Raw genomic sequence first — 24,054 nt, 5'->3', positions numbered from 1 at the left:
AATAAAGTATGGGCAGCATTGAGAAGCGCGGCGCTCAGCTCCTGCTGTCACTCTGTGGCGGGGGTGGGGGGGTGTGAACAAACGAGGACCCATAAGAGCCCCGGAGGAAGAGGAAGCCCTCCGTCGCCCTGTCGGACCACCGCGCCGCTCCGCGCTGTCCCCAGGGTTCTCCCAGTTTAAGTGCTGAATGCAAAGCAGGCGACCGAAATGCAGAAGTGGCCGGGTCGCCCAAAGAAACTGCCCCTCTCCGGAGAGAGAGGACGCAAAGCTGAGGTCCTCAACGACCTCGGCGCTAGCTCGGTAGGCGGAGGGGGGAGACCGAAACGGGAAGTGCCACGAGGACCGAGGGCCCCCGAGGCCGCGCGCCCTTCAGATGTGGCCTCGGGAGCGACACCTGCCCGCGCCGGGTGCTGGATCCCCCTCTGGGGAACCGTCCGTTGGGCTGGGAAAATGGGGACCCGTTTGGGGTTAGACACTTCCCAGCGCTGTCCGGGCCTCCCATCCCGGCACCTGCTGCGCGGCCCCAGCTTGCCAAGGAGTCCCGAGAACCCCGCGGTTGGGGCGGGGGCGCCGGAGGGAAGAAGGACCCCCAAGGGTCGCAGAGGGAAGGCAAGCTTGGAGCCACAACTTTCTCCGGCCAGCAGCTGGGCGCTCAGGGGCTGGCTCCTACGCGGCCCCCGGGGGTTCCGCACTCCCGGGAACCCCCAGCGGCCCCGGGAGGAGAGAGGAGACCAGGGCAGGGGAAGACTGAGGCGCTGACCTGGACCAGGCTGGGAACACCGCGGGAAAACTTTCGGCGGGGCTGGAGGGAGGGCAGGGGAGAGAGGACCGGCCCGTGCCCGGCACCTTGCGACCCGCATCCCGCGCCCAGTACCCCGCGCCCCGAACCTTGCCTGCGTCCTGAGTCGGCTGCATCGCCCGCGGAGTTGGAAAGTGGGGGTGCCTCTGCGCGGGGGTGGGGGGGCGTTGCTCCAGCCAGCGCCTGGGTCTGCTAGCCGCGGGCCCGGCTCAAATCCAGCCGGGCGGCGCAGGCGGCGGACGCGCGATTGGGGGTCGGGCGCCCCGCCCTCCTCGCCTCCCCTCCCGCCCTCTATCCCGCCCCCCTGCCTTTATCCGTCCCTACCGCGTCGGATCGGCCTCTCTCCCCGTCTTTCTCTAGCTCTCCATCTCTCCCCCGCCCCTCTTCCCTCGCCTTTCTTCCTCCCCGCGTCTCCCGCCCTCCGTCCCCTATCCCCCTCCTCCCCTCCCCTCCTCCTGGGGGGCGGAGCTTCTCCCCTCCCTCCCAGACAATGCTGGGGCTGCGCGTCCCCTCCTTCCCCTCCTTCGAGTCTGGGCTCAGGCTGCCAGCGCTTCTTCCGGGCTGGCGGCGGGGGGGGGGGGGGGGGGGCGGAGGGGGGGGGGGGGGGTGCGGTGGCGGGGCGGGGGTAGAAGTGCAGGGGTGGAGAGGTTGGACTGGCTCCCCTCACCCCATTCACCGCTGCCCTCTTAAGCCGGATGGAGTCTTGGCCCAAGCCCCTTGGCTCGCCCCAAGCTGTGACAGCCACTCCCAGGGAATGGTCACACCGCCCCGCAGAGCCCACCTCGAGCGCCCCGGATTCCCCAGGCAGAGGATGTGGGATTCATTTTCTAACACCCCGCCTTATTCCAAAAAGGGTTTGAGCTGAGCAGGGGCTAGGCAAGCCCACTTCGACAGGCGGGCGGGCAGACGTGACCGTGAGGGAAGGAAGACAAGTTTCTTTGTCCACCTCTTACCTCCCTCACTCATCCATCCCTGGACTATGGGGACGCTCAGTGCGGAGGAAGACTTGGAGAATCCCAACTGCGGGGCCCCTTATCTATTTCCTTCCTCTTATCATAAACCCCTCCTCCCATACATGCCCCAGCCCTGCACGGTAAATCTCCTTGTCTAAAGGGAAGGGAAGCTAATGGTTAATGCATAGCCAGCCCCCAGGATACAGCCGGCTCTGCTCATCCCTCCTAAAAGCCAAACATTCTTTACTAAATTCATTGTTTGGATCTTGGAATGTGTCTCCCTTAGAAACAATGTTATAAATGGTGATGTGCTTCCCAGCCCAGCCACAAAAGCCTTTGAACCCAAAACGCAGCTGTAGGGTGGTGCCCAAGACTGTGTCAGCTACCCTGGAACAAGGAGGCCACTGATCAGCATTTTCTGTAGGGAAAAAAGAAAAAAAAAATCTACTTGTACATTCCCCTTGACCTATAAACACAAAGCTCTCCCATTAATATTCTCCCCTACCCCTCAGCCTCTACTCTGTATTGGTAAGTTGCTCCTTTGCAGGTAACATGAGCACCAACCCGGGGATGTATTTGGAGGACAGGGTGTTTTCTCTATGACCTCGAGGTCAGAACGGTAGGGAGAGCTGCATGAGAGGCACAACCAGAGCCTGGAGCGCTTCCAGGAACTCAGAAAGTCTTCTCTGAGATGCCAGCTCTTCCCTTGGCTCACAAATGGGCCTTCTCACGCCCCAGATACATGACAAAGGGTGGCCCTCATTTACATCACTGGGGCTTGGAGCTCCCCTTTTGAAGACCGGCAGCCAGGTGGAGCTGGAATCCCTTTGCCTTTACTCAATCCCCCAAGAGAGCAACTCTTTGGCCCAGGTTGAGTCAGGTAACCATGCTATGTACGACCAATCAGCTGGGGTGGAGGACTCTTGTACAAACTGGGCTGTCAGGGACCCTGCCGTTAGGCCCTGTTTAAAACAGTCCAGTCCTTGGGACCCCTGGTTGGCTGGTGGGTTAAGCAACAGACTTGGTTTTGGCTGAGTTTGTAATCTCAGGGTCCTGGGATCAAGCCCCAGTTGTGCTAGAGACTCCCTCTGTCCCTCTCCCTCAGCCCCCCCCACCACCACTTTCTCTCTTTTTCTGTCTAAAATAAATCTTTAAAAAAAAAGAAATAAAGAATCCATTACCCTCTGCTTATATTTCCATGCTGGTGAATAAATTGATTAATTCAAGATACCAGAAAACATCTTTCTTTTCATCAGTTTCCCCATACAGAAGCCACAGAAGAGAAAGGAAAAGGTTCTTATCCTTCCAGTGGGTATAGGGACAATACATCTGTAACAGGTTTAATACTTCACAAATATTAAACAGCTATATGAAGCCTACCCTCAAAACCTTCTTTTCTTGCCACCATCCACCCCTGGGGACTGGCCCTGGAGGCACATGGCTCCAGGAAAGCAGCAGATAGCACTGTCTAGAACACAGGCTGGCCAACGGAAATACAGTGCAAGCCACAGACTCAAAACTTTCTAGCTACATTGAAAATAGTTTAAAAACAAAACAAGTGAAATTAATTTTCATGATATATTTTATTTAACCCAATGTATTCAAAATATTACCATTTTCACCATGTAAACAATATAAAGACATGACTCGAGGTATTTTGCATTCTGTTAATGTACTAAGGCTGAAATCAGGTGAGTATCTCTACTTCAGCACATCTCAGTTCAGACGTTAGATTTTCATTTAAAAAATACTTGACCTCAGTTTAAGCTTTATAAAATCTCTATCTGAGAAAGTAGATTCACAGGCTCAAGTTGTTTCAGATATACTCTAAAGTTAGCCAATAACCAAACTGAGTATATCAGTTTTTACATTTAAATTTTAATTAAGATTAAATGAACTTGAAATTTAGTTCTTCAGTTGTACCAGCTGTGTTTCAGTGCTCCGTAGCCACAGGTGGCTGGTGGCTACCCTATTGGGACAACACAAGATTAGAGAGCGAGGAAGCCACTGATTGACTCAGAGTCTCAGAGTCAACTTCCCTCATCTTTTTAGCGAAGCAGTGGCAGGAAAGTCAAGTGTGGCCAGAGAGAAATTGATTTTCCAAATTCCTCATGTCTCCACAGAACATCGAAAGGGGCAGGCTTTGCCAGTAGATCAGAGCTCTACCACACGCCTGGGGAGAAGGAAGGTCTGCAGGGAAGAGTTGGAGGCCCAAAGCCCACTCTTGAGTTCCCAGTGGATTTTGGGAGAAGAGAGGAAGAAGCAGGAGACAGACAGTCTGAAGGAAAGGTCGCATCCTCCGTGATTGTGACCTTTAACCAGAGTGAGGAGGTATGTCAATGGGTTAAGGAAGGTTCTCAGGAGATTACCACATGGGCTGCCTACCTCCTCCTCCCCTGTCCTCAGGCACTGGGCTAGGAGAGGGGGCGGCCCCTTTAAAGTCAGCTTCGTGGATCACCATGGTTATACAGAGCTAGGGCCTGGCCTAGATTTAGTTTCTGGAGTCACCTATAAGTCCTTGTTGGTCCAGACATAATGCAGAAGTTCCTTCCTGCTCCCCAGGACCAGGGGCCTCAGAAGGAAGCTAACTTGTGAGTCTCGGGCTTTCTGCGGGGCCTGTCTTAGTTTGAGTTCTCTCAAAAACAGAATCTGAGGTAAGGATTTGGGTACAGGTCACTTATCTGGAGTTGATCCAGAAAGCAGGGACGTAAGACAGAGCAGGAGGAGACGCTAATAAAGGGTGTACAACTGGGTCTCCATTCTTCTGGGGCCCCTCTGAGGAACTGTATAAAATGTGCCTCAAAATGGTCCTCTCTGAAGTTCAGGGGGCTGGGGGCATTTACCTCATCTCCCACCAGTTGAGGATGTCTCCCAGGAAAGTTTACTTCTTCTTACTTCTGGTTGTTTTTCAAGGAAACATCTGGGACAGAAAAGCAGAGCCACTGCCTTTGTCACTAGAGGTGGGATGAGTCACTGTGCATGAAGCTGTGCCCCACGGTTCTGCTAGGGTCACAGGTAGGCTGAGGGGTTGTGACACAGAACACACGAACCATCTGATCTAAGGCCCAGCATGGAGAGGGACGAGTAGACCCTGGAGGTTTGGTCAGGGACTGACGGGAGGATATGATGAGGTCTCAGAGGGAATATTGGTGAAGGAACATTGGTTAACGTCGTTGGGGAAGTCAGGGAGCACTGCAGAGCTCTGAAGGAGCACGGAGCACCCAGTCCATGAGGTACACAAGCCGCAGGCTTCCGCAGCCGAGCACTGAGGAATAGGGCCATCACCCCTCAGCGTTCTGCTTTCAAGGAATGATCTGGAGCAGACTTTCTGCGGGGAGGCCTAGCGGAGACCCAGAGGCACCCCCTCACGTGCCACCACAGGAAGAACTTGGGAAGTCTCTAAGGAGACCAGAGAGACTGTTTGAATTATTGCCTCAGACTCCATTTTTTTTCCCTCTGCTATCCAGGAAGAGAGACTCTGCAAAAGAAAATCTAATGAGTTATAGAGAATTAGAGAAGACTCAGCGAGGTCTGCCACTGGACATGTCTGACACACTAGCATGGTGGGCTGGCTGGAAATCTATTTGCTTGGAAGGTGAAAAAAGTCCTCCTGGGAGATTATTTTCATTCTAAGGAAAGAAGAAACCATGTTTGGTTTGGTCCAGTAACAAAGTTTTAGTGCCAGAAGGAAGATGGAATTCAACTCTGCCCCCAACTTGGCCCTCTGGACACACCAGGGATCCTAGGAAGATAGAAACTCTATGTTACAACTCCAAGAACTCTTTCATAAACTGCAGAGAGACTCTGGGGCCCAAGCAGCTATGTGTTGGGGACCCTCCTGCTAAGCAACACTTGAGAGACCTACACTTCATTCCGCTTCTCCATTTCAAGGGCTTGGTATGTTGACATTACCCAGAAAGTAGTAGATGAATTGCCACAACAGTCACAGTTACTCCCCTCCCGGCAAACACTTCACAGTTCCTCCCACAAAAAAGGGGAACCTACTTCCCCACCTTGAATCTGGGTTGATACTGTTGCTTTGGCCAACAGAATGTAGCAGAAGTCCCACTGTACCTTTTCAGACCCTGACCTCAAGAAGCCTTGCATTCTTCTACCCTCTCCACTGCCACATGAGTAAGCCTGAGTTAGCCTGCTGGAAGGTGAGAGATCTCTTGACCCAGAGCCAAGGCAACCCAGCTGTTCCAACTGAGGCCCCCCAGACATGTGAAAGACCCAACCAAGATCTGAAAGCCCTCTACCCAATCTCGAGTTGACCGCTGATGCAGGAAGAAATCCAGCTGAATCTAGTCCAGATAGCCAACCAGTACAACCCCGAGCTCAATAGATGGTTGCATCTTAAGTCACTCAGGTCTGGGTTGTTCCTTATACAGCAGTGACTGTTAAAGAACTTGATAAAAAATGGTAACTCTGGCCACTGATGGATGTGTTAACTAACCTTATTGGTGTAATTGTTTTGCAATATACACATATATCAAATCATCAAGCTGTGCAGCTTCCATTTACTTAATGTTGTATGTCAATTAAATCTCAATAAAGCCAGAGGGGAAAGCACAAAAAAAAAAATAAATAAAAGCCTGGGGGCGCCTGGGTGGCTCAGTGGATTAAGCCTCTGCCTTCAGCTCAGGTTATGATCCCAGGTTCTGGGATCCAGCCCTGCATCAGCCCTCTGCTCAGCAGGAAGTCTGCTTCCCTGCCCCGCCCTGCCTGCCTCTCTGCCTACTTGTGATCTCTCTCTGTCAAATAAATAAATCTTTTTTAAAAATAAATAAATAAGATAAAATCCTATAATACAAAGGAAGAAAAAGAACTTAATAAGATGAGGTGGGCATGGCTGACACAACCAGGATATCAGTGAACACGAGTCTGGAGCCTCCTGGATTTGCTTATGAGCTTGCAAGGGAGGCCTCTGGGAATTCTCCCCCCACAGGCACCCCCACCTCCAAAACCAGTATGGAAGTATGGCTGGCCGAAGTCTCAGTGAGCTGATGAAATTTCTGTTTATGGCTGCTGATGGGACCATTTGTTCTCATAAAGTGGAGAGACATAGGGAAATTTGAGTAACAAAGACTTTGTCACTGAACCCCACAGCTTTATCTGTCATGGAGAAGGGCTTTCTTAATTAAAAGCGTCCACTTTATCCACCACTAAGAAATTTCCATAGCATCTTAAATATTTATACAGTACAGTGTCTGGACTCATCCTTGGAGATGGGAGGGCAGATTAAAGCTCTCATATAGTTGGCACTTAAGAAGACTCAGGTGCGGGGCACCTGGGTGGCGCCTGGGTGGCTCAGTGGGTTAAAAAGCCTCTGCCTTCGGCTCAGGTCATGATCTCGGGGTCCTGGGATCGAGCCCCGCATCGGGCTCTCCGCTCGGCGGAGAGCCTGCTTTCCCCTCTTTCTCTGCCTGCCTCTCTGCCTACTTGTGATCTCTCTCTAGCAAATAAATAAATAAAATCTTTAAAAAAGAAGAAGAAGAAGAAGAAGAAGAAGACTCAGGTGTGCCAGTCTCCGGCCCCAGAGGCCCCAGAGACGAGACCTGCCTTTCCTGGATTTTTCCCTCCTCCACTTCAAGTGCAGATGGGGGATGGTGAGAGGGGGAAAAGGAAAGTGAAGGACTCAAAGTATATAGCTTAGAGTCAGTTCATTCCCTGCAAATACGCAACTTTTCCCAGTAAGTACTGGTAGAGAGGCATACGTCAAAAATTCTCTGTACAGCTATCCCCCTAAACAAAGTGCTTATAAACAGAATTTGGTGGGGTGCTTGGGTGGTTCAGTCAGTTAAGTGTCTGTCTTCAGCTCAGGTCATGGTCTCAGGGTCCTGGGATTGAGCCCCACATTGAGCTCCACATCCGGCTCGTTGCTCAGTGGGAAAATCTGCTTCTCCCTCTGCGCCTCCCCCAGCTTTTGCTCACACTCTCTCTCTAACTTGCTCTCTCTCAAATAAATAAATACAATCTTAAAAAAATAAAAATAAATAAACAGAATTTGGTAACTGAACTGTGTTTCAGATTAGATAGGAGATTTCATATAATTTTTCTAGCTATCTATTGAAGTTTCTTTGACCCCAAGTTTACATTCCATCAAAGCTCCCCCTCCATTCTTGGATGTATTGAAATACTAATTACTTGGTGTGAAAATGTTATCCTGTCATAATGCAATACACATTCAAAATTATGTTGATAGATGTTTACGAGACATCTGTGGTGTGCAAGGGACCATGTTAGGCATGGTGAAATAAAAGAAATATCAAAATCAAGGAGCTAAAAACAAAAAAAGAGAAAACATTAAACAACGTCTTGTCCAATAATGCATTTGGTGGACTCAGAAATCGAGACTTAGAGAAACAGGATCTCTAAGTACATGTAGACTCATCGCACCCTCTGGTAAGAAACAGAAGCCCTCTGAACCAGCCTAAGTAAAGAGAGACTGATTTTAAGGAATAAAATTCCTTGTAGAACTCATGGGAAGGAAGTGAGCCAGCATCAAGAGGGCTAGACTGTGACCTACAATCTCCTCTCATTCTTGCCCCCCATCTCTCTGTCTCCCTCTCTCCCTCCCTTTCTTCTTCCCTGCTTCTCGTATTGCCTTCTCTCCTCATATCTGCTCTAACTTCTCCCCAGATGGCAGTCTTGATCTCTAAGTCTACATGCACTTAGAGATCCTGTGCCCACCATCAGCTCATACAGTCTCTGGGCATCATCTGCTGTGGCTTGCAGCAGAGTAAGGTGGGCAGGTAAAATGGGTTAGTGATCTCAGAAAAGGAAGAAATGAGCAGAGGTGGAAAGTGCTTGCTTGGAGTCTCTATCTGAGTGGTCACATAGTCTGTTCATCTCCCACCTGTTGGCCCTTTCATCTCTGTCAGCTCAGGTCCATGGTCAGGCGACATGGTCCCTGTCCACCGAACCCTGGCCCCTGGGCATTCTTGAGAGACCCTGAGTGGTGGGTTCCCTGAACGTGCCGTGCCTTCTCACACCTCCATTAACTGGCTCGAGCATTCCCTCCTGGATACTCTTTCCTCCCCCTCTCTGCTGGACTCTTTCTCCCATTACCCTTGATGTAATGTCCATCAGTGCCCTCCACCCTTCATCTTCCCAACTGAAACATGCAATCCAAGTAAAAGATCAGTCAATCATAGCGTCTGCTGCATCCCCTAAGTTCCATAATCCAATTAGAACTCTACTTAAAGCCCTTCCCATATTCGGGACCTACTCTTGATGACTGCTCATTCTCCAAAACTGGGCTCCAGTGCCCCTTCTTTCAGGATGCCCTCCCTGAAGAGCCTTTCCTCACCTACTCCGTCACTTCTTCAGTGATCTCACAGCAACATTTCAAAGTGTATCTACAGTGAGCCCCTCCTCAGGTCGACCAGCCCAACAGCCAAGATGGCGTCTTATTTATCAGTTTATCAGTTCTTCTCCAACAGCCATATTGAGAGTGCTCGATACATATCTGCGAATGAAGGAAATGAAAAAATTAATCCTATCACGTTATTTGCCACAATACTTGCCACAAGTTTTAGCTCATTTAATTCTCATATAGCCCTGGTAGGTGGTATTATTATTATCTTCATTCTTACACAAAAGGAAACTGAGGCAAAGAGTGGTTGGATAACGTGCCCAAAATCATAGCAACAACAGTCAGAGCTAGGATATGAATCCAGGCAGTCTATCAAAGGTGTCTCTCAGCCTTTGTGCTTTCTGCCTCCTCAGCAGCCCAGACCAGGTAGAGAATGACAGCTACTGGGTCCTCACTCTGCTAGCCTCACTTAAAAACTGAAACTGAATGAGGAAACTGAGGTTGGTATATGTCCGGGGGTGAGAGTAGAGAAAGTCAGGTTATTGCTTCTTTGTAATCTCTAAGGGCTGGGCATTGGAAGCAACAGAAGCATCACCTCAGAATTCTTGGGGTGAGAACCCACCCACTCTTGGAAAAATTGTGAAGTCAACGGAAGTTGGCCTTGCACCCTGCCCTCACTCCCCTATCTTGCCTTCCTGTCCCACACTCCCATTTTCCCCTCCATCGTGATGTAGAAGCCTCTGTCGGTCACAGCAAACATTCAATAAATAGGAACAATGCCAGAAGTGCTTTCAACAATCAGGAGACAAAAGCCTGTCAAGTTACTATAGTGTAGTGTAAGAAGTAAATATGTATTACTGTTCGTACCACTGTTAATAACTGTTAATATATATTACTGTTAGTATTCTATATGGTTGTCTAGAGCTTTCTAAAGAGCCACAGAGAGAGACCCCTTACTCCCACTTGAGAAAGACTTTGTCTGGGATAGATAAGTTGTGATGAAGATTTTCTCATAAATTCAATAACTTGATGAAAAAATCACCTATAGGGGCGCCTGGGTGGCTCAGTGGGTTATGGTCCCACTGAGCTTCCGCTCAGGTCATGGTCCCAGGGTCCTGGGATCGAGCCCCACATCGGGCTCTCTGCTCAGCGGGGAGCCTGCTTCCTCCTCTCTCTCTGTCTGCCTCTCTGCCTACTTGTGATCTCTGTCTGTCAAATAAATAAATAAAATCTTTTTAAAAATCACCTATAAACAATAATTCAAAGAAAAGTTATAAGCACACAAGAAAAAATTTAAGACAAAGGGAAGAGGAGAAATATAAGCTGTCAGGACTTAGGGAAAAAAGTGCAAGAGAAACATAAAATCATCACAGTAATGAAGGGCTCAGAGAAGCACTAAAAAAAATAGGAAAAATTCAGCTTCCAACATCAGAGAGGAATTCCAGAAAAATGAGCACCATAACATGGACAATAACAATGAGTTTTAGGAGCACCTGGGTGGCTCAGTTGGTGAAGTGTCCAACTCTTCATTTCGGCTCAGGTCATGATCTCAGGGTTGTGAGATTGAGCCCAGTGTTTGTCTCCGCAGAGGGCATGGAGCCTGCTTAAGATTCTCTCTCCCTCTGTTACCCGCCCCCCGCAAAATTAAAAAAAATATTTTAGAACCCAAAACAGTGAATTTTAAAAGGAAGAGAATAACATATATGGAACAAAAACAAAGGATTCCAACACATGTATACTGGCATTCAAATATATGAATTGAGAAAACTTCCCTAAACAAAAAACTTGAGGGGCGCCTGGGTGGCTCAGTGGGTTAAGCCGCTGCTCAGGTCATGATCTCAGGATCCTGGGATCAAGTCCCACATGGGCTCTCTGTTCGGCAGGGAGCCTGCTTCCCTCTCTCTCTCTCTCTGCCAGCCTCTCTACCTACCTGTGATCTCTCTCTGTCAAATAAATAAATAAAATCTTAAAAAAAAAAACAAAAAAAAAACTTGAGTTTACAGATTTAAAGGGTATACTATGTTCTAAGAAAATGGGTAGAGTAGAGTTTTCTTTCTTAAGTTTTTCACCAAAATGAAAGTTTCATGAAGTGTAGGAACAGGGGTTCTTGTCCTTTTTGTTCACTGCTGTGTCCCCCATGTTTTTTTTTTTAAGCTTTTATTTATTTATTTGACAGACAGAGATCACAAGTAGGCAGAGAGGCAGGCAGAGAGAGAGGAAGGGGGGGAAGCAGGCTCCCTGCGGAGCAGAGGCAGAGGCTTTAACCCACTGAGCCACCCAGGCGCCCTGCCCCCACGTTTAAAATCATGCCTGGCACCGGAGAGTCCCAATAAACATTGACTGAATGAATTGGTAAAGGAATAGACCAACCAACACCAACACGTCCTAATAATGTTACCGTACTTCAAAGATAAAGATTCCTTTAGTTACCTAGCAGTAAAGTCAAATCACCTATTTGAAAAATAAAAAAATTTAAAAACCAGGGCACCTGGGTGGCTCAGTGGGTTACGGGTCTGCCTTCAGCTCAGGTCATGATCCCAGAGTCCCAACATTGAGTCCCACATCCAACTCCCTGCTCAGTAGGGTCTGTTTCTCCCTCCCCCTCTGGTGCTCCCCCTGCTTGTGCTCTCTCATAAATAAATAAATAATCAATGGATGGATCAATCAATCACTCTTTGGGGGAAGAAAGGTCAGGCTGGCTACAAACAACAGCACAACAACATTCTAAGCTAGAAAACAATGAAACAGTCGGGTACCTCTTACAACACCATGGCGTCCACAGAGAAAGAAAACCTGACCCAAGAATTGACCTCAACCCAAACTGTAATCCAAATATAAAACACACTAATATTTCACATCGACACAACTTCAGCCATCTTGAAGAAAATACCTGAAGAAAGACAAAGTCTGGTAAGCAAATGGATCAAGAAACAGGGGGAAAAGCATCCAAAGAGATCACTGAATGTACTAATGTTTGGGATTAAAGTTAAGACAACTTTTGGAATTATGGTTCCAAAAACCACATAAATGTTATACCCCATTATGATACAAAAACCATAAAACCAAGGGAGGTAAGAGGTTGTTAAGTATCCTGATCTCTTCATTTTTTCATAGCAAGGGAATGAAAAAAGACGTTGCAAGCAGACAGCCCAGGTAATAGAGTTATGGGGAGGGGTGTCCAAGGGTCCACTGAAGGCAGGTTTCAGCCAGGGGCGGTGTCTGCATCTTTGGTGGTCCCGGAGCTTCAGCAGCACTCACGCCTTCCTGTGGGTTGGGATCAAAGCTTAGGAGCAAGTGCAAAGTGCTCGCCCGTCTTACACAAAGATCTGTCTCCCAGAAACACATTAATTCATCCCCACGGAGTAATAAAGCCCTAGAACCAATAGTAACAATCAACCAGAACTGAGGAGAGGAGAGCAGAGGAGAGGGGAGGAGAGGGGAGACAGGAGGGGAGGGGTGGGGAGGGGAGAATGAAAGGAGGGGAGCAGAGAGGAGGGCAAGGGAGGGGAGGGGAGAAGAGGAGAGGGGAAGAGATGAGGCAGAGTGGAGGCATGGGGATTTGCCGTCACTATGGTAGAGACTTGAACAACGTTGTCTTAGATAAGAAAAGTAAATAAATTGTGTAACAATTTGAGTGCTTTTGTACTATGTGAATTACTTGTTTAATATGCATATATTAAGTAGTAAAAAATTACAAAGTAAACGTAGCCCTATGGGAGGCAGGGAGGTGGGAGGGAGGGTGATCAGGCCATGAAGCAAGACAGTTAGTAGCTGGTAGGGATTTCTGAGGGGTCCACAGGCTGCCTCCTCTCTAGGGTTAGATCCAGAAGGTTGGGGGAGTGGACAAGAAGACCCTCAGATTTCTGGATCAGTTTGGGACCTGAAAGTGGGGAGGAACTCCGTCACTTCCCATCAGGCGCCTGCAGTAAGCTAGTACCCGTGACCTGGGGTCTGCCTAGGTCAAGGGAGGGACCTAGGCAGGTACAGAAAGCTTCTGGCGGCCATTGGAGGGGGGTGTGGGATACAACTGACATTCTCCTTACCCCAGAGAAGGGCATGGAAGCCAGATGGGAAAAGCTGAGGGACCTGAGGGTAGCTCAGGACAAGGGCACCCACAAAAAGGCGGTAGTCTGGGCCATGCCCGAGGACCATATGGGAGCTCAGACATCTTGGGGGAGCCAGAGTGGAAGGGTGCTTTACCCACAACCAGCAGGACATCCACCCAGCATCACATACCTCCCCCAGCCCGCAGCTGCCAAGACGTCACACAAGCCCCCCCGCACCCCACCACTGGCAGCAGCAGCATTTGCAACAAAACTGAGATGAGAACCTAGAGAGAAGGGGAGGGGGGTGGCGGTCAGACAGGAAAATTTTAGATTTAACCATTAATTTTAGAATTAATTTAACCTGGGATGAGCAAGTTTACCAGAAATTAACCAGCATGTTTTCTGCTACTAGCTGAATGGGAGTTCAAAGGAGAGGGTAAGTTGTATTTTTTTCAAACCGTTTCACGTGTGGCTTGTCAGACAAGCGAGAGAATGAGATAAATGCTTTAAATCTTTGCTTCCTGGACTGTGGCCCAGGGACCAGCAGCACTGACCTCAGGAGTTGGCTCTAAGTCCAGAACCAGGCCTTAGGCCAGGTTCAGTTTTAATAAGGGGTCAGGTGCTCCAAAGGAACCCTAATGGTAGAGGCCCCTGATATGATAGTTTCAGGTGCTCCGTGGAAGCACCTAGAAAGACAGGACTGGGTATATAGGAAGGGGGGAACTTCAGAAGGAGGTAACATCTGGATTGAGGCTTAAAGGGCAACCAGAAGTTCCTTGGGCAGCAAAGGCTATTCCAGGCAGAGCTGTAGTAGGCTCTAAGCCCCGAAAAGCCTGCACGTGTCAGAGGGCTGTGTGTGGTCTGGGGTGGCTGGAACAGAAGGTGGAAGGTGAGACGTGTTTTACGTTCCATTTGTACAGCCAAGAAACAAAGTTCAGGACGAGTTGAGATCCCTGGCTCCTGTGGCGTCTCAGGAACACAGCTCCCCTGGGCCTCGGCCTGAACACTGTTCAAACTGCAGGGCCGGACGAAGAGCCAACGCCACCTCTCTCGCGGAGAGGCAGACCAGCCGAGTGGAGCCAGCTGGGGGGAGTTTCTTGGAGGACCAGCATGCTTCCCGGGCCAAGAAATGTCTGGAAGGAGCCAAGGAGGGGAGGGCAGGACAGCTCAGCCAGGAGGAGCAGTCCGTGGGCCTCTCCCGGCCTGTGTGAGACACTGACCCTCCACCCGGAGCTGGCCGAGTCTCCACAGCCACAAAGCCAACTCTCAGGGCTTTACCACTTTGAGGCCTTGACCGCCGCACCCCCCGCTGTGCACAGAGACGAACCTTCAGCATGTTCTCTCCTTCACTGCACCTAATCGCTCTGCTGTGGAGACTTCCCAGGACCCAGCCAGCAGCCCCACGCCTACCTGCTGGGCCCTGATTAAGAACAGGCCTGGGCTGTCCAGGCCTTCCAACAACCTTAACCTCTTCCTCCCCTGACCCACTCCCAGGGAAGGGAGGGCAAGAAGGATCTGGAAGCCGCTGAGTGGCCAGGCAAGAGAAGGGTCCAGTGTCCTGCCAGCTGGCTTTGGTCATGAAGGAATGGCGAAAGTAGTGTGTGGAGGAGCAGGGAGAGGGCGCAGGGAGATGGGCACAGGGGAGGCGCTGGTCAGGCCTCGCACCGCAGCCCACAGTGAGGAGCTTGGGTTTCACCCATGTTGGCAGTGAGAACCTTGAATCATGAATTTCATAGCGCCATGGACCTCACCTCCCTAGTGGGAGATGGTGAGGTAACATCTGAAAGAAAATTGTTGAGAGATCAGAAAAGTCACGAGTCGAAGCCATGAAACAGGGAACATGGCAGAGAACTCGAGGACAGGCTGGTGCTTCTGTATTCAGGCTACCATTAGGAGAATGGATTAGCAAGGGGTAAGGCTAGAACCTGGAAACCAGCCGAGAGGTTATTACGTCATTGAAGGAACAAAATTGTGATGGTTTACACCGCAGAGGGGTGTCAGTCGTCTAGGGCCACATACCGTGGCGCGACACACAGCCCTAAAACTCAGGGTTGAAAACACTTACCCTTTGTGGGGAGCCGTTGGGACAGCTCTGCTTCATGTTGCAGACCTCAAGCTCCGCTTGGTGTTCTCTCCCCTTCCAGAGACCAGTGTGCTCGCCACGGTATGTTCTCCTCTTCATGATGGTTGAGGCACAAGAGAACTCATCTCGTCCCACCAGCACATTTCAAGTCTTTAAAACATCTCGTTGGCCAAAGTGGGTCACATGGCCAAAGCCAAAGCCAAAGTATGGGAAGAACACTGCACTGCTAGTGAGAAAAACCACAGTCATGTGTCAAAGGTTGTGGATTCTGGGCAGACTCAGATGCAACCACGTTGCAGGGTTACCAGTGGTAACACCACATAGCCCTAATCGTGTGATGGGGTAACGGTGGGGGTGCAGAGGAGGCGATCGATTCAGGAGGTGGTGGCGGGGCAGGACTCACAGGTGACAGCCTGGGGCCAGAAGACCAGAGAGTAGAGGAATCACAAGCTGGAAGAGAAGCATCTTTGGTGGAGAGGGACGGGGATGTCTCTGGTTTGAGGTACATCCTGTGGTTATGTCAAGTAAGCAGTTGGCCCTAGGGTCAGGAACTTGGAGACGAGGTCTGGGTGAGGGTTTAGAATGGCCAGTCATCAGCTTACCAAAGTCTACCAGAGGGTTTTTGCTTGTGGCCACAATCTGTGATGCCCTGGGAGATCTGTTCTCCTCGCCCCAATCCCACACCCTGACACAGACCCCTGAAGACATGAGACCCCAGGTGACTAAGTGGAAGGGACACCAAGCTGCCACATGAGAGGACAATTCTCTGTCAGGTTCAGAGAAGCTGAAAGAAGAGAAATTCTGCATGGGGCTGGGAAGAGGATTTTTGTTCTAGTTTGGTTTTTGAGAAAGTTATTTGTAGACGCTTCGGAGCACTATACAACCTCCCCCTTCCCTCACTTCCAGGATGAGGCACCTGTGAAGTTCAGTGATAACCACGGGTGGGTGTCAGAATTTGGGTCCCCTCCAACGTAGGTCCGAAGACACAGATGCCAGTGCAGGTTGCCTGGGTGGGAGGTGGGGAGTGGGGGAGTGGAGGACACCCACCCGGGGCCTGTGGAGCCCGGTACCACTGTGGGCAACTGGGACTCAGTCTTGCTGGGGATTCTGGGAGAGAGTGTAGAGCATACCTCAGCCACCCACCCAGTGGATGAGGCTGCTGGTCCCTGATTCCCTTCAGCCAATTGGCTGAGAGCTTCTCCTGTGGGCGTTGTCCCCGGGCACTTCCTGTTTGCTTGAAAGCTTCCCAGAGAGCGGCATTGGTCGAGTGAGTGTCTGTGCCTAGAGGACGGGGGTAGACACTGACAGCCTCTCCCATGGCAGGGAAGGCCATCGTTCTGTCCCTCACATGGGGTGCACAGAAAGGCCGCCTTCCTCCCCGCAATATGTCTACAGGTGTTGGCAGGAGGGACAGGCTACTTTCACGGTGTCTGGGAACCAGGGACGCCACCTGGGGTGGCAAGGTGAGCGTGGCCACCTCAGGAGACCATTTCAGGAACTCATGTCCCAGGTCACCTAGAGTGGGAGGGGGTGGGGATGTGTGACACGGCTTCCGTTCTGGAGGAAGTCTCCCACTCAAGGATGCAGAGTCTTCAGACCTCTCGTCCGAGAGAGGCGGTTTCAGGGCTCTGGGGTGCAGAGAAAAGAGCACCTGGACGTCAGCCGCGGAGAAACAGGAGCAGCCGGGGGTCTGCAAACACGGTCAGACAGGCTCCCGGACCCTCAGGCACCAACCACACCTTGGCCCTGCACTCTGGAGTTGGTGCAGGGATGGAAGCTGGTGGGGTGGGGGGGGGGGCGGGCACAGACTACAGAGGAGCTGGACCCAAAAGATCCAGGGTTGGAATAAAGTCACCCCCCGGCCTGCCTGGACTAGAGGACCCAGAAAATCCTAATGGGTCTCAGAGTCAAGAGAACAGTCAGAAAGGTTTCCTTTTGGCAGAGATCCAATTTGCGCATGCCACGTTGGAAGATAATGTAAGCCATGGCCATGGATGATAGTAGGTGCCCTGAAGAAAGAAAAGACCCAAGTCGGGATCTGCTCGTTGGAGCTGGGGGGTTCCCCCTTAAAATCCTTTTGCAACTTCCTACACCTAGAGGATTAGGTCCTGAAGCCTCCCATGTCTTACCCCAAAGCAGAATCTGTATTTTAATTAACTATTGTCATATAACAAATTAACCCCCCAAACAAAGTTAGCTTAAAGCACTAAAAAATGATGGTAATTTCCTACCTTTACTGTGGGTCAGGGAGTTGGGAGTGGATTAGCTAAATGATTCTGCTTCAAGATCTCTCACAGAGGCTACAGTCTATCTGAAGGCTTGACCGGGGTCAGAGAACCCATTTCCAAGATGGCTCGTGCACACAGGTGTTGTCAAGAAGCCTCAGTTCTGCCCCACAGCCTGGACCTCTCAAAAGGGCGGCTCACATGTCCTCACAGCATGGCCAGTAGCTTCCCCCAGAGCAAAGGATCCAGGAGAAGCAAGTAGAAGTTGTTCTGTCTTGTGTGAGCTAGACTTGAAGACATACCTTGTGATTACTATGACATTCTATTCATTAGACATAGTGATGAAAGCCACTGCCCTCAAGGGGAGGGAAATTAGCTCCACCTTTGGAAGGAAGGCATGTCAAAGAATTCGTGAATCCATCGTGAAATCACCACATACTTTTTTGGGGGGAAGTAATCCTAGGAAACACCAGGGAGGGAGGGAGGGCGTCTGTCACTGTGGCAAATGGGACTCCAACCCGTGAGTTCTCTGGAACAGTACACAGAATGTGCCTTAGAGTCATCCCACCGGAGGGCGGAAGTCTGGGGCCTGACCCACTGTGACCAGTCTGGTACTGGAAGAGGAGAAATCCCTGCATCTTCCACTTCTGGAACCCCTGCCTTCACCTGAGCAAACTGCTGTGATGCCCAAGCTTGAAGCAGAGAAAAAGTGAAACGTACATATGCTTGAGGTAGGAAGCTGTCCCTGGGCTTCCTCTGCCTAGGGACAGCTGCCCCCTCTGCCCAGGGAACTCAGGTAGCCCGAGGGATAGGAAATGGAGGGTCTCAATGTCACTGACTCCAGCCTGCAAGGCTGTCCATTAACTAGCTCTTACCTAAGGTGCATCTTTATGACTGACTTCTCTCTGGCTCACACCTTATGCTCCAGCAATGCCCAAGTGTTTGTCATCCCCTAAAACGCTCTCCGGGGTCGCTTTTCCTGGACTTGGCTGTTAGCCATCGCACCGCAGCAGGAGCAAAAAATTAATAACACTGCCCAGCAAGATGTAAGAACAACACAAAAAATGAGGAACTAAAATATTATTGAGGCTTAAGATGAATACTTACACATAGAAAGTACTGTGAATTCCCACACACCCGTCACCCAGATTCAGCAAGTAGAAAGATTTTGCCACAGGCAAAATCTATCTCCTTTTCTTCCCTACTAAGTATTTTAAAGCCCATTCCAGACACCAAGTCCTATCACCTTCATCCTTCAGGATCCAGCTCAAAAACTACATACTTGCTCTCTTCTAACCCAAATTTAACCCTTGCTTTATCTACTTTTCTACTTTGCAAAAGTAACAAATTCAGTTCTCTAAAACATATGGACATTGTACCATCTAATCACAATGATAAAAACGTGATTTTTATTTATTTTTTTAAGGATTTTTTTATTTGTCGGGCGGGGGGGAACACAAGCAGGGGGAACAGCAGGCAGAGGGAGAAGTAGGCTCCCTGCTGGGCAGGGAGCTTAATGCAGGATTTAATCCCAGGATCCTGGGATCATGACCTGAGCTGAAGGCAGACGCTTAACAGACTGAGCCACCCAGGTGTCCCTATAAAAGTGTGATTTTTTTTTTCTTAATTAAAATGTTCAGCAAATGAACTGAAGGAAAGGATGGCTGATGCTGAGATTTGAAAGAAAACACAGGAAAAAAATTTAAAAACTAAAAAAAAAAAAAAAAAAGAAAGAAAGAACCAGGCAGTTACACACGAAAAATAATCAAACTGGCATCAGACTTTTAATCGGCAACCCAGGAATCTAATGGACAGTGGGATAACATGCACTGATCAAAAATTAAAAAGCAAAAAAACCCTACCAGACCAAAAATCCTCTACTCAACCAAGATTCATTAACATGTTAGCGTAAAAGGAAGATATTTGTGGATAGGATAAGAATCAGAATGTACTGTCCCTTAGGGAAATTCTCAAGAAAGAACCTTGTCCAAAAACAAATGACTCAGAACAGAGATTTCAAGTTGAGAGAAGGTGAAGAAAAGAGGAAACAGTGCTCACCAGTGGATCTTTAAAAGGGCGCACTGTTAAATAAGACACGGTGTGAAATTGTGTGGTATAAACACTTAGCAAGGGTTTATGCATAGAAGAGACATACTGTAAGAGAAATTCAAGTAATCAGCTGGGATGAAGTCTATTAAACTATCTCTAAAAATTTAGGAGTAATAGGGTGACAGGCGGGGTTTGGGAAGTAGCAGCTTTCTAAATGTCATCTAAAAAGACGAAGAAATGCAAGTATTAAGCTTGCCTCAACTTATTGAGGGGAAAAGATGGGAATAGGGAGAGGAATGGCTGGTGTTTTGTTTTTACAATGGAATTTTAGGGATGCCTGGATGGCTCAGTTGGTTAAGCAGCTGCTCTCAGCTTAGGTCATGATCCCAGCGTCCTGGAATCGAGTCCCTAATGGGGCTCCCTGCTCAACAGGGAGCCTGCTTCTCTCTCTCCCTCTGCCTGCCACTCTGCCTGCTTGTGCTCTGTCTCTCTCTCTCTTACTGTCAAAAAAATAAATAAAATCTTTAAAAAATATATAAATAAGTAAAATAGAATTTTACTTGTTTAATTACGAAATCTGGGGGAAGTTCAATGATCTCCTCTACCTAATTGGGCAGAGAAGGGAAAGGAAGGAAGAAATGAGCATAACTTTGTCCAATTAATACAAAGTTGTTGTTGTTTTTTTAAAGATTTTATTTATTTATTTGACAGACAAGTAGGCAGAGAGGCAGGCAGAGAAAGGGAGAGAGAGGGAAACAGGCTCCCTGTCAAGCAGAGAGCCCCATGCGGGGCTTGATCGCAAAACCCTGAGATTATGACCTGAGCCGAAGGCAGAGGCTTAACCCACTGAGCCACCCAGGTGCCCCTAATACAAAGTTTTTAAAAAAGTAAACTAGAAGGGTGCCTGGGTGGCTCAGTGGGTTAAAGTCTCTGCCTTCCACTTGGGTCATGATCTCGGGGTCCTGGGGTCGAGTTCTGCATCGGGCTCTCTGCTTGGCAGGGAGCCTGCTTCTCTCTCTCTCTCTCTCTGCCTGTCTCTCTGCCTACTTGTGATCTCTGTTTGCCAAATAAATAAATAAAATCTTTTAAAAAGAGGTAAATTAATATAGACATCAGTTTTTAGAAATTAGAAAAAGAACAAAAAGTTAAAGCAAAAGAAAACAGGAAGAGGAAATTAAAAGTTGATTAATAAAGGATTAATAAAGAAAGGAGATGCCGTAGGTATTATAAAAATGATCAAGAATACCTACCCACCTCTATAGAAATACATTTGAATTTCACAGAAAACAGTTGATTTTCTGGCAAAAAGATTTCCAGAAGTGGAGATTTGAATAGACTATAATAAGAGAGTGGTGGTCAAACACCAGCCACGGAAAAAGAACCAGATGGGGTCGCAGCCACATTCTATTTTCCTCTAAAGAAGGAATGATTTTAGTGCTATTTAAATTTTTTTAGGCAATGGATAATTTAAACCTTCATAATGTATTAAACGAAGCCACACTAATTTGAAGACTAAATTCTGATATGGCACAACAAAAATAGAAAACTTACGGTCAGTTGCCCTCATGGGTACGGCTGTCCAATTTTTGACCAATTGTTAATAAATAGAACTCAGCCATGTACGGAGAGTGGGACACTGTGGCCCTGTGTGCCGTATTCCACGAATGCAAATCTGGCTTACAATCAGGAGCTCTGGCAAGGTAATTCATTACAGCAAATTAAAAGACAAAACCATCTAATAAAATAATTCAATGCTGAAAAGCCATCTGATAAAAATCAGCAGGCACTCTTATTTAAAATGCTAAATAAAACTGAAAATGGCTTAAATATATAATAAACTCTATTTACTAAGATCCAGGAGCAAATATTCTAAAGGGAAAAACACTCAATTCGTGCCCTCCCCCGTGTTGTCTTTGTTGAAATGCACAGGACGCCTGACATCTTCATTATTAGTCAACCTTGTCTTGGAGCTCTAGTAATTGCAATACGATCAGGGAAAAAAGAGAAGAATCAGAACATCAGGCAAGAAAATCTGACACAATCTTGTTTTTGCCAACAGCACAACACTTTGAATTCAAAATTGGCCTAATAAAAGAAAACTAAAAGGACTAATAAAAGAAGTTAGGAAGCTGGTTGATACAAGATAAATATATAAATAGTAATATCTGGTTTGTACAATACATGTGGAGAAGTAGATACTGGAAAAATATTCCATACACAATAGCAATGAAATTGTTAACTTCTTTTGAATAAATCTAATGAGAGCCGTAAGACATAACTGAAAAACTGTAAAATCTTTTTGAGGGCCTTAAAAGCAAGATTCTAAACAAATGAAAGGATGTATCACATACTTTATTGGGGATTAGTATATAATGTAATTCTAGTTAGAATCTCAAGGCTTAGGGATTTGGATGAGTTCATCAAGACAGTGTTGATAAACAAGAAATGCCTGAGCCACTCCCCAAACACAGCCTCTGGTTCAACTCCAACAAGGCAAAAATCTTCAGCTCCACAGAGACTGACTGGAGCTCTGAGTCCCTGATTGCTGTGTTTCAGAAGTATGCTGGTAAGGATGGTAACAACAGCAGACTCTCCAAGAGTTCTTAAGCCTCATGAATATGAAACTGGCTGCCTTCACAGAGAGCCAGAAGGACCCTGGTACAAAAATGGAACCTCAACTCTGAAGGGAAGCCAGATCTCCAAGAAGTTCTCAGTCTTCTTGGCCACGTAGCTGTGGCTACCCATTTCCATAAACTAATCTGAGAAGCCCTTGGGCCTGGCCTCCAAACCCAACCTCTTTCCAGCTTCCCAACCAACAGGGCACGGTTCAGGTATACCCTGAGCCCAGGGTACCCCATCCAGGACACCCCTGGTGGTATTAATAAGCAATGTATTTTTAAAAAATAAAATAAAAACCTGGGAAAAAAAAACAAATATAAGGAAAAGAACAGTAAGCCTGGATTTGCCTTCTTATTGGAACAGGGACAGATAGATTAGTAGAACAGCCAATCATAAAAATAACCTCCAGAAGTGTTAAAACATGTAAACTTAAAGTATTAAAAATAAAAAATTAAGAATGAAATCTTGGATTACACATGTAATCTAGGGGTGGGGAGATTGTCTTAAAGCACTTCTGCAGTTGCTCTGCAGGCATGGACATAGTTAACCATATAACTGTTAATAAAGTCTTTATGTATTATGGATATTTGGCTCTACCTGTATTGTGAAATTTTTCCCCCCAATTTATTTTTCCATTAACATTGTTTCTGATATTTCTTGCCAGGAAATAATACTAAAACAAATACATTTCGGGAAAAAATTTGCAACACAGACGAGGACTTAAATATCCATAACACACAAAAAATTCTCACAAAATAAAAGATAAACCTAATGGCAGTTGGGTGGCTCAGTGGGTTAAGCCTCTGCCTTTGGCTCAGGTCATGGTCTCAGGGTCCTGGGAGCAAGTCCCGCATAGGGCTCTCTGCTCAGCAGGAAGCCTACTTCCCCCACCTCTGTCTGCCTCTCCGTCTACTTGTGATCTGTCAAAAAAAAAAACAAAAACAAAAACAAAAACTACAAAAAAACAAAAACAAACAAACAAAAACTTAAAAAAAAAGATAAACGTAAAAAAGCAAATGAAAAATGAGCAAGAATAGGAACAGACCATTCATAGAAGGGAAAATTGAAGGGACTGAGAAATTAAACAAACAAACAAACACACTAGTGGTCAAGGAAAGGTAAGTTGAAGTCCAGCGAGATACCATGTTATAGTCGTTGGGCTGACATTAAGAGAAAGGTAGCATCATTGCCAGCAGAGCTGCAAGAGTGAGGACAGAAATGAGGTGTTGTCCTGCTTTGCTGATGGAAAGAGAATTATGTCTGTCTTTAGAAAGCAATCTGGTAAGATCCCTTAACATTTAAAATACACATACTAAAAAAAAAAAAAAATAAATAAAATAAAATAAAATACACATACTCTCTAGCCTACCCATCCTGGTTGTGGGAATGTATTTTAGCATTTGTTAAGATGTGTGTACAAAAATGTTTACTGTAGCTATATAGGATGGTTAAAAATGGAGAACACCAGGGGTGCCTGGGTGGCTCAGTGGGTTAAAGCCTCTGCCTTTGGCCCAGGTCATGATCTCATGTTCTGGGATTGAGCTCTGCATTGGGCTCTCTGCTCGGCGGGGAGCCTGCTTCCTCCTCTCTTTCTGCCTGCTTCTTTGCCTACGTGTGATCTCTGTCAAATAAATAAATAAAAATCTTTTTTAAAAATGGAGAACACCAATATCAACTCTGAATAAACTACTGTGAGTCCTCAGCAAAGAATATTATGAAATCTTTATAAAAAAAATGAGTTCAGGTGAAGGCTGCTGACTCGTAGAGATCTCCATAAGATACTGTTGAGAGAACACTGCAAAGTACAGAACAGTGTGTATAAGTGGATCTTTTTTTTTTTTTTTTTGGTAGAACAAACCCTGAGTAAAGATGAATGAATAAATACATAGGTGTGGTGTCGATCATGTGTGCGCACAGTTAGGTGGGTAGTTTACGTGGTCACGTGAACACGGAGAAATGTAG

At 47.6% G+C, this 24,054-nt stretch overlaps 1 protein-coding gene and 1 long non-coding RNA gene across 5 annotated transcripts in view; one reads left to right on the top strand and one right to left on the bottom strand.

Moving 5' to 3' along the window:
- The window catches only part of LOC132021749 (ras association domain-containing protein 2), a 41,534-nt gene extending 40,378 nt beyond the window's left edge, over nt 1-1,156 (bottom strand). The window contains exon 1 of one of the 4 annotated variants that reach the window (XM_059406590.1): nt 1,124-1,156. The gene's annotated coding sequence lies outside the window, so the exon portion shown is untranslated. The other 3 variants (XM_059406588.1, XM_059406592.1, XM_059406591.1) reach the window with 3 other exon arrangements.
- On the top strand, nt 3-6,167 carry LOC132021750 (uncharacterized). The gene is made up of 4 exons (XR_009405437.1): nt 3-300; nt 3,876-4,083; nt 4,666-4,767; nt 5,220-6,167. It is a non-coding gene; the product is annotated as an uncharacterized LOC132021750 (long non-coding RNA).
- Nucleotides 6,168-24,054: the final 17,887 nt, after the last annotated feature.

This window comes from Mustela nigripes, chromosome 7 (assembly GCF_022355385.1).
Source record: "Mustela nigripes isolate SB6536 chromosome 7, MUSNIG.SB6536, whole genome shotgun sequence".
Taxonomy (NCBI): Eukaryota; Metazoa; Chordata; class Mammalia; order Carnivora; family Mustelidae; genus Mustela; species Mustela nigripes.
The sequence above is the reverse complement of the archived record's forward strand: the minus strand, read 5'-3'. Positions and strand labels throughout refer to the sequence as shown.